Raw genomic sequence first — 9,846 nt, 5'->3', positions numbered from 1 at the left:
GGCAGTTTCTGTACTGCACGTTTAAGAATTTCTATGTTCTCTACATGGTCCAAGAGAGGGAGCGGAACAGGGAAAGAGAGAGAGAGAGAGAGGGAGAGAGAGAGAGAGAGAGAGAGAAGAGAGAGAGAGAGAGAGAGAGAGAGAGAGAGAGAGAGAGAGAGAGAGAAAGAGAGAGAGCGACAAGAGAGGAGAGGAGGAGGGGGTTTTGAGAGGTTGGTTATGACTAGACTGAACTCCTGCCTCAGCAAGGACCTGGACCCATTGCAATTTGCCTATCGTCGCAATAGGTCAACGGCAGATGCAATCTCCATGGCTCTTCTCACAGCTTTAGACCACCTAGACAGCACAAACACCTATGTCAGGATGATGTTCATCAACTATAGCTCAGTATTTAATGCCATCATTCCCACAATCCTGATTGAGAAGTTACAGAACCTGGGCCTCTTACCTCCCTCTATAATTGGATCCTCGACTTCCTAACCGGAAGATCACAGTATGTGCAGATTGGTGATAACATATCCTCTTCTCTGAAGATCAACACTAGCGCACCTCCGGGGTGTGTACTTAGCCCACTGCTCTACTCTCTGTATACCCTTAACTGTGTGGCTAGGCATAGCTCAAATGCCATCATCAAATTTGCTGCCGATGCACCCATTGTTGGTAGAATCTCAGGTGGTGATGAGAGGGTATACAGGAGTGAGATATGCCAACTAGTGGAATGGTGCCGCAGCAACAACCTGGCACTCAACATCAGGGAGAGAGTGAGCAGCTTCAAGTTCCTGGGTGTCAAGATCTCTGAGGATCTAACCTGGTCCCAACATATTGATGTAGTCATAAAGAAGGCAAGACAGCAGCTATACTTCATTAGGAGTTTGAAGAGATTTAGTATGTCAAAAAATACACTCAAAAACTTCTATAGTTGTACCGTGGAGAGCGTTCTGACAGGCTACATCACTGTCTGGTATGGAGGGGCTACTGCACAGGACCGAAAGAAGCTGCAGAAAGTTGTAAATCTAGTCAGCTCCATCTTGCGGACTAGCCTACAAAGTACCCAGGACATCTTTAGGGTGCTGTGTCTCAGAAAGGTAGCGTCCATTATTAAAGACCTTCAGCACTCAGGGCATGCCCTTTTCTCACTTTTACCATCAGGTAGGAGGTACAGAAGCCTGAAGGCACACACTCAGCGATTCAGGAACAGCTTCTTCCCCTCTGCCATCTGATTCCTAAATGGACTTCGAAGCTTTGGATACTGCCTCACTTTTTTTAATATACAGTGTTTCTGTTTTTGCACATTTTTAATAATCTATTCAATATACATAGTTGATTTACTTGTTTATCTATTATTATGTTTTATTTTATTTATTACTATTATTATTTTTTCTCTCTCTCTGCTAGATTATGTATTGCATTGAACTGCTGTTGCTAAGTTAACAAATTTCACGTCACATGCCGGTGATATTAAACCTGATTCTGATTCTGATTCTGAAAAGAGAGTGGGAGAGGAGAGGGAGAGAGAGGGGGAGACAGAGAGAGAAAGAAGAGAGGGGCAAGAGGGAGGGTGAGAGAGAGAGAGAGAGAGAGAGAGAGAGAGAGAGAGTTCACCAAATATTAACTAACATCAGTCAAATTGCAAACAGAAGCCACTTACTAGAAATGTTGACTATCCATAACAGAATGACTTTATTCCTGATTTGTTCTGCTTCTCATAATATTACCCTCTTTTTCACAATATTGTTAGTCATAGCCAGTAGTATAGCTACCAACCATTTTGTATTTATTCATGCTCAGACTTTCCAGAAAATTAACTCTCTCCATCAAACATGTAGACAAATAATTGACAGCTCCATCAAGTAAGATCATTCTCATCTATCAAAGGTGAATCAGTTCCCTTCTAAGATATCACAAAATCAATTACTACATTACATGATGAAAAGTGAAAGGTATCAATAAGAAAAACTGTGTAGTCAATCAAATAATGCAGTTTTCTATTGTACGCACTTGATTTTAGCTTCGTACTAATAATGAAACTGGTTAACAAATAATCATGCAACTAAATATTACAGGCAAGGACTTGGTTAAAGTTCAGGAATATCCATGTTTAATTAACTTATGCTCATTCAAAGATCTGCAGGCAAAATATTAAGTATATGCTGCTTGCATCGGGATTGCATCACCCATGCTGCTGTAAGTATAATATGAATATTTTGTTCAGCATTGAGGCTGACTGCAATTATGAAAGGGGAGGATGCAATTATGAAAGGGCAAACACTACTGGATTTTCGAACCAAATGTGCAAGAGAGCGAGCACACAAGAAAGACTGCAGAAGTTGGAATGAAGTTGCACACAGAAAATGATGGAGGAACTCAACGGATCAGACAGCATCCATGGGGGGAGAGGAACAGTCAATAATTCAGGCTGAGGCCCTTCATCAGGACTGGAAAGAGAGAGGTGGGGGTGACAGAAAGGTGGGGGTGAGGGATGGGGCACGAGTTGGGTGATAGGTGAATCCTGGTTAAAGGAGAAAGATGGGGAGGTGGGGAGGGGAAAGGGAATGATGTGAGAAACTGGGAGGTGACAGGTGGAAGAGGCAAGGGCTGAAAAAGTTCTGAGAGGTGAGGATAGTGGAGCATGGAGTAAAGGGAAGGAGATGGGAAACTAGAAAGTGGAAGGTATGGGTGATGGGCAAGACATGAGGGCAGATGAGGGAAAAGAGAAGGGGAAATGGAGCCAGAAGAATAAAGGAAAACAAAGGGGGGAGGGAAACAGGTGACTGGAAGTTAGAGATATCATGATGTTGACATCAAGTTGGAGACTACCAATACTACAGAACATGTGGCAGTAGAAAAGTGAGCAGCAAGTTTTCAGACTCTATATTGCCAGAGGCAGGAGTCCTGCAAAAAATGTGTTCTGGGAGCAGCGGGAATAAGTTGCAGCAGATTTCAGTGCAATAAGTAACACCTGATTATCAAATCACAAAATATACATGACCAGGGATGGTCTGTGAGCCAGTACGGTTGGTCAGTACCATCTGAGGGGAATAGTACTCATTGTGATTTTTGGCAAGGTATACATCTCTAGAGATAGAAACTATGCGATGGCATTGTACCAGTGGTAGCTTTATTACTTCAAATAAGTAATCACTTTTTGTATGTATTCCATATTAACATCAGTACAGCAGAAGATGTTACCCCACCCCCCCCAAAAGGTAAAAAACCTCATTTGGAGAGATTTATCAATGTGATATTTTCCATATTGTTGTATCAAATCAAAACAATCTTAAGCTTTTGTCATAGTATATACCAGGGGTGATTGATAAGTTCATGGCCTATGGTAGAAGGAGTCATTTTTAGAAAAACTAGCACAGTTATTTTTCAACATTGTCCCCTCCTACACTTACACACTTAGTCCAGCGGTCATGGAGTGTACAGATCTTGGACCTCCAGAAAGTGTCCACAGCAGGGGTGATTGATAAGTTCATGGCCTAAGGTAGAAGGCGATGAGTTATACAGCTCTCATTACGTGCACATGCAGTTCAACTCTTTGAGTGATTATGTAGAAAGTTTGAAGTTAATAACGCATCTCCTTCTACCCTGGGCCACGAACTCATCAGTCACCCCTGATGAGTTGTTAACTGATAAGTTATTAACTTCAACAACAGTACAAAGGTCCCGCTTCTCTGCAAATGGGATGACTCATTCATGTATGAAGCTAACCACTGCTGAAACTGCTTCCTCATCTTTCTGGATTCTTGGCCACTGTAGCTCCGCATGACAAAGCTCTGATTTGTTGCCTTGCACCATCTCCCTTAACTGTCCCAGGAATGCACTGCGGTGCTCAGCTGTTATGGAGTAACGCTTGATAGCTCCAGCATTCAGGCTGAACTGTGACGTGTCTCCAAGAGTCTGTGTGTCTTTGTTCACTGTGGCTTCAACAGCCTGGTCCACAGGGATCTGTCCAAAGAAGAAACTTGACAGCTGCACTGAGAATTGGCCTGTCTTGAAGGCCTCATACACAAAAGGATTCTTCTCTGGGAGGTTCATCATCTGAGCAAAGTAAGGGGACAGGTACCTGGCATAATTCATCTTATCACAGGCAAAGCACCATGGGATCATGGTTCTTGTAGCATGGAGATGCAACTCCCAATTCGCCTCACAGAAAGCTGCCACCATATTTTCTAGTACTAGGGGTGTATACCTTGCCAAAAATCACTATAAGAATTATTCCCCCACATGGTACCGGTGGCCCAAATTTGGGGTCCTGGCTCATGGTGACATTTGGACTCATCTTGTCCATGTCAGAGTTACTGCATGCCATCTGTCATAGAATTACTTAGTGAGACCAACAATGTAGACCCAATGATAATAAAGGATCAGTGATTTATTTCCAAGTCCAGCTTGTGTGCCACTTGAAGGTGCTGATGTCTCCCTGCAACTCCTCACTTGTGCTTCTTGGTGATAGGCATAGAGGGTTTGGGAAGTGCTATTAGAGTAAACTGTATGAGGAATTGCACTGCAATTTGCAGATGATTTACTGTGCATTGCAACCATTGTACCGTGTATGTGGAGCAAATGAATGCAAATTAATACAACTGATGGCCTGCCATTAAAGTGAGATGCTTTGTCCTGGATGTTAAATTCCTTGAGAGCTGTTGGCACTGCACTGATCTAGGCAATGGGAGAATCTGCTCCTTCCTATTCCTAATTTGTGCATTGGGGTGGCCAGAGTGGACCACTTGCTTCAGAATGTCCAGCTTCTGATCTGCTGTGGTAGATGTGTCACTACGTAGTTAGTCCAACTCAGCAGGCCAGGCGACATCTATGGAAAACAGTTGGCATTTTGGTCTGAGACCTTTCATCGGGACCTGATGAAGGCTCTCGGCCCAAAATGTCAGCTGTTTACTCTTTTCCGTAGATGCTGCCTGGCCTGCTGAGTTCCTCCAACATTTTGTGTGTGTTGCTTTGGATTTCCAGCATCTGCTGATTTTCTCGTATTTGTGTTGTAGCTGGTCTACTTGATTTTCCGCCCAAAGGTAATTCACAGCTAATAGACAATGTCAGACTCTACAATGATAATGCCACTATGTTGGATGGTTGTATCCTCTTTTGCTGGAGAAGGTTTCTGCCTGGCACTTACCTTGCTATGAATGTACTTTCCACTTAAATGGTTGCTGGTTACATTTCATTCCTTCTTTTCTTGAAAATAACAAACATGTAGTTTCGTGAACGCAAACGCGAGGAAATCTGCAAATGCTGGAATTTCAAGCAACACACATAAAAGTTGCTGGTGAACGCAGCAGGCCAGGCAGTATCTCTAGGAAGAGGTACAGTCGATGCTTCGGGTCCTGACGAAGGGTATTGGCCCGAAACGTCGACCGTACCTCTTCCTAGAGATGTTGCCTGGCCTGCTGCATTCACCAGCAACGTTTATGTGTGTTGCATGTAGTTTTGTGAGAGTGGCTGCCTTTGCATTGATACGGAGAAACATTGTCTCCAGTATGTCACATTAAGTATACTGCATTTACCATGTACAAAATGGATTCCATTCTCTCAGTGTTTAGCTAAGATGCAAATAGAAGTAGCTGAACATGCAAATCAACATTGGTATCCTGGTTCAAGTCTCTATTCCATTGTATGCCAAAGGCATTTGAGTCATCATAACCGACTGAGAGTAATGATTGTGTGACAGTGGTTATCTGACATCACCCAAACAACAAACATCCAAATGCCACCCTAAATGGCTATCTGCATACCGACAATGTGGAGAAACCATGGTGAACTGAATGGTGAATGGTGAAGCTGTCTAAACCACTGCAGAGAAGCTCAACAGAGCAGGCAGCAAGACCTGTGGCAGCCTGCGGAATACTATAGATTATAAAATTGGCATTTTTTGAGCAGAATGAGGAAGACAGGAAATAATTTAAACAGAGCCTTTTGTCCAGACTTATCTTAACAAGTCACTTAATTGTGAGACAGTAAATATGAACAAATTTGTTCCACATCAGCCAATCCCATTTCTGATATTTCTTATATTCCCTCTGTTGCTGACCTTGTCAACAGCCAACAGACTACAATGCCCCAAGGAAATAAATCAAACCAAACTAAGAAATCAATGCATGCCATATTACACAAAAAAGTTATTTAATCACTCATGCATTCCCTCGCTTCTCATCTCCTCTCAGTTTAATTCTGCCCTAATTCTCCCATTGCAGGTTACCCCAGTGGCTGCACTGATGGTCAGGATATCTTTGAGGTTCGTCCTGGGGGATGCATCTAAATATCAAACCCCTTCATTTGTCTATGTACTGTCAGGGTTTTTTCAGCTACATCCACTCATGGGGAATCCCAAGGGAAAAATCCGGAGCTGGAGTCCCTAAGGCAGTCCTACACTGAGCTCAATGTTGTCTGGCAACTCCTCCTGGTACCAAACTGTGTCGCTCTCTGCCGTTCCTTGGGTTCATCAGATGTGTGGAGAGGGGGAACTTGCTACATGGGCAACAGTTTGCTCTCCATATTGTACTGCCCAGGCTTGCGTATCTCGACAGTCAGGACGCAATATCCATGGTCAACTCTGACCAACAGAGGTCTCACGTGGCCAGGGGTTTTAATAACGATTCAACATGGTGAACAATGAGCTCTTTTCCTTTAAGGGGTGCAGGCATGGTTTCAGTCATGATAATGAGGTGGAAGCACTAATTTTAAGGGTGCTTTGCACTAGCTCAATGGCTACAAGTTGACTACTTATGTGATCCAAGTGGATGTTTTCCAGAACTATCAAATTTATCTCCTTAAGTAATTTAATACAATTCCACTTGCTAATGATTACTGTTGCATCTTACTTTCACCATAAATTCTGCCTAAACTAATCATGAAAGACAGACTATTTATTTATTTTTGGTTTTCCTTCTCTATTTTCCCATCGTTGATTTTGCTGTTGTTTAGTTTAAGGTTTCCTGTTTGGTTCAAGAACATGTGCTAGCTTGATCAGACACAGAATATTTACTTTTTCGTTTAAAGTTTTTCAATAACTCCCACGGTTCTCAGAAAATAACTTTGCATGTTTATTTATAAACATACATGTTTATGAACACATATCTCTTGTCGATGAAGGTATGAGTTTCAACAGTAAAGATGCTTTGCAATCTCTGTGTCCTGTGTCTTCTGTGGTAACAATGCTGTGAGCTGATCAGGAAAATTATGCACATTATATAATAAAAAAAGAACCTCATTTGACATATTTGAGACGAATCAAAAACTATTAATATCTGATACATGCAAAATTCCCTGCTATGACATCAGCTGAAAAATTAAAAGAAAGCACCTTCCCTTACTCAAGCATGCCAGAGCACTTAGTGGCTCATTCTGTTTTGAATCTGCCCTCATAATAGTAAAGTTCTGCAATATATTAAGAAACGTAATGACAACCAATACGTGTGTGGCCAGATCTCTCACACTGTAATGACATGGTAACAAGATAATCTGATTCAGTAATGTTGGTTGAGGAATAAATATTGACAATGACACCATTCTCTGCTTTGAAACTGCACTATTATACCTCTTATGACAGAAGCTCAGTTGAATGATTCATGCAAAATTCAACAGCTCCAGCAAATTAAACATTGGCTCAGCCTGCAAAACCCAAATCCTTGAATGAATATATAAAACGTATAAGATTAATTTCTGTATTTATGTGTCACCTTGTATTTAGCACTTAGGTTTGTAGAGTTCCATGGACTATTGCCAACCAAGTCTGTGTCCATTCAATACCATATATCAAAAGACACCATGTAACATGATTGAATTTAAACTACCCCTTAGTATTTTCTCATTTTAAACTCCCTTATATATTTATATTAAAATAATGATGTTTCACCAAGAGATTGGAGACAATTAAAATTGACCTTTTTAAAACATTTATATTTCTACAAAAGAATGCAATAGACTAATTGTATGATCTTGTAATAGATTTCCTGGCACACCTCTTTGTAATTAGGAAACAACCGTACAAAGGCAGTGATTTGTGTTATTTACTACAGACTAATTACCATCTATTAGAGATTAAAAGCAGCCGTTTCCCAAATACTGTTTTATTACAAGAGTTGGAACTTAATGTACTAGGAAAAGCATTTAAATTGATTGATGTGACTGTCATACTCTGACAGGTGCTATGAGTTAAGCAAAATAGAAATACCTATCGCGGGATGTATGCTTCTACCTTTTTCCCTACAGCTGTTTTCAACTTTCCAGCTGATTATAGCATAGTATCACAACTCTAAATTAAGCTAAATACATAATGTCTTGAACTGAGGTAGCAGTTAATAGTCTTGAATTCTATCTGACATAGTTAAACAATCTAACTGAAAAACTGATTGACATGAGTTCTATCGTATGTATTTTGCAGTACTTTTATCCAAAGAAGAAATTATAATTTACTATGATAATAAAACATACTATTTTATCACTATATGGCTAATTAAAATTAATCAGTCTTTTTTTTCTCGGGACTGAGTGTGAGGTGTTGCACTTTGGTAGGACCAACCAGGGTAAGGTGTAACACAGTGAATAGTCAGGCACTGAGGAGTGCAGTGGAACAAAGGGATCCCGGAATACAGGTCCATTATTCATTGAAGGTGGTGTCACATGTTGATAGGGTCTCAAAGAAAGCCTTTGGCACATTAATCGTTGTAAGTCAAAGTACTGTATTGAGTACAAGAGATGTAATGTTATGTGTAAATTGTATAAAGCATTGCTGAGGCCTAATTTGGACTATTGTGTGTAGTTTTGGTCACCTACCCACAGGAAAGATGTACATAAGGTTAAAGGAGTACAGAGAACATTTACTCTTTCAGTGATATTGCTGGGACTTGATGACCTGAGTTATAAGGAAAGATTGAATAAGTCAGGACTTTATTCCTTGGAATGTAGACGATTGAGAGGAGATTTGATAGAGGTATATGAAAGTATGAGGGGTATAGATAGGGTAAATGCAAGCAGGCTTTTTCCACTGTTTGTTGGGACTACAACCAGAGGTCATGGGTTAAGAGTTATAGGTGAAAAGTTTAAGGGGCGCATAAGGGGAAACTTCTTCACTCAGAGGAACAAGCTGCCAGCACAAGTGGTCCATGCAAGCTCAATTTTATCATTTAAGAGAAGCTTGGAAATGAGCCTAGATGGTAAGGGCATGGAGGGCTATGATGCCAGTGCAAGTCGATGAGAGTAGGCTGTTTAAATGGCTGGGCATGGGCTGGTTGTGCCGAAGGACCTGTTTCTGTGCTGTACTTCTCTATGACTCTATGGCTTCCGCTTCGGTTTTGTGGATTCTGAGTTGGCAAATGTCGCCACTGGGGAACTGTAGATTCTACCCTAGATAGGGCAGGAGTGGTGGCGGAGGTGGACATGTGACTTGCTGCTTCTGACATTTACACTGGGCCTCTAATATTTCCATTGCATGGCCTCATGTTGCGAAGAGTCACTCTGAATGTTCCTTCTCCACTTTGCCATGGGCTAGAGACAATGCACTTCTTCACAGATGCATTGAGCACACCCTCTAATCTTTTCCTCCGCCCATCGAATAACTTCTTCCCAGAACAGTGTGTGCTGAGAGTAGAGCGTCTGTGTCAGGAATCTGGTGATAGGCGTGAAGGCCACTAGTGTTTAGGATGCTAATCCTAGTTGTGCTATTGGCACTTTCCTCTCTAATCCTATTTCCTTGCTGTGTTGACAGATAATTGGATACTGAGAAAGACAGGTATTGGGTGAGTGAGGAGAAGAAGATGATTCCGAGGAAAAAGATGAAACATAAATAAGAATTCTAAAGCATCAGTGAAACAAGTAAGTGGCATAATAGTC

General features: G+C 41.4%; 1 protein-coding gene across 2 annotated transcripts in view; it reads left to right on the top strand.

Annotated features, from left to right (window-relative positions):
* Positions 1-7,159: 7,159 nt before the first annotated feature.
* LOC134348516 (PTB domain-containing engulfment adapter protein 1-like) overlaps positions 7,160-9,846 on the top strand; it is a 436,378-nt gene continuing 433,691 nt past the window's right edge. For both annotated transcript variants that reach the window (XM_063052010.1, XM_063052016.1), the window contains exon 1: positions 7,160-9,828. The gene's annotated coding sequence lies outside the window, so the exon portion shown is untranslated. The remainder of the gene's footprint in view (positions 9,829-9,846) is intronic.

Source organism: Mobula hypostoma, chromosome 6, assembly GCF_963921235.1.
Source record: "Mobula hypostoma chromosome 6, sMobHyp1.1, whole genome shotgun sequence".
Taxonomy (NCBI): domain Eukaryota; kingdom Metazoa; phylum Chordata; class Chondrichthyes; order Myliobatiformes; family Myliobatidae; genus Mobula; species Mobula hypostoma.
The sequence above is the reverse complement of the archived record's forward strand: the minus strand, read 5'-3'. Positions and strand labels throughout refer to the sequence as shown.